Source organism: Papilio polytes, unplaced genomic scaffold (assembly GCF_000836215.1).
Source record: "Papilio polytes unplaced genomic scaffold, Ppol_1.0 DF822067.1, whole genome shotgun sequence".
NCBI classification, from domain to species: domain Eukaryota; kingdom Metazoa; phylum Arthropoda; class Insecta; order Lepidoptera; family Papilionidae; genus Papilio; species Papilio polytes.
In genome coordinates this window covers 7,101,599-7,102,349 of record NW_013527137.1, presented here as the reverse complement: position 1 = coordinate 7,102,349, position 751 = coordinate 7,101,599, and the positions used below count along the sequence as shown (strand labels likewise).

Genomic DNA, 751 nt, shown 5'->3' with positions numbered 1-751 from the left:
TTGTAGTGTCTAATGGAGGACGGTAGTTGCGGTGTCCCGCGATATTCAATTGTCTGAGAATAGAATTGGGTTTTGTAACAGTTATTTATGCATAAATCGTTAGTGTGGCTATCAGTTACATTGCAATATACTGATATAAAGGTATGTTGTCTGATGTAACAGTGTTTACTTACTTAATAACTATTTCTTATATTTTAAATATATTGAGTTGTTTTAATAAAACACATAAACTGCGTAGTGTGACATTTTAAGAAACATCTTCCAACAAATGTTTCAAATACAGACATGTTTGCTTGTTTCATATCTTCAAGAGAGTACCGTGTAGCAGTTCAGCAAAATAATAAAAAACAATAGCTTCACTTTCATGTTGCAGAGAGTAGCAAGTGAATTTAACACTACGTTTATTAAGTTTCGCATGTTGTGGGCTGATCAGCGTTGGGAAGTACGCGCCCACGCTACGCCCACGCTAGGCCCACGCTGCGCCCAAGCTGCGCCCACACTGACACGTTACCGCTAGTTGTCTTCAACTTTTACCACGTTTCATTTTACTTAATAGAATTTTATTTCAATAACATTTTAATAAAATACCAAGTAATATTTGTGTCTGGTTATTATAAAATAGTAACAAAAGAAAATCTAGGGCAAACTTAATTAATGAACTAAATTATGAAATTAATACAAAATTGATGGCCCATGAGGGGATCGAACCCGCGACCTTCGCGTTATTAGCACGACGCTCTAACCAACTGAG

General features: G+C 36.1%; 1 protein-coding gene across 1 annotated transcript in view; it reads left to right on the top strand.

Annotated features, from left to right (window-relative positions):
• LOC106106918 (leucine-rich repeats and immunoglobulin-like domains protein 1) overlaps positions 1-751 on the top strand; it is a 46,227-nt gene that overhangs the window by 41,582 nt on the left and 3,894 nt on the right. The window lies entirely within an intron of this gene.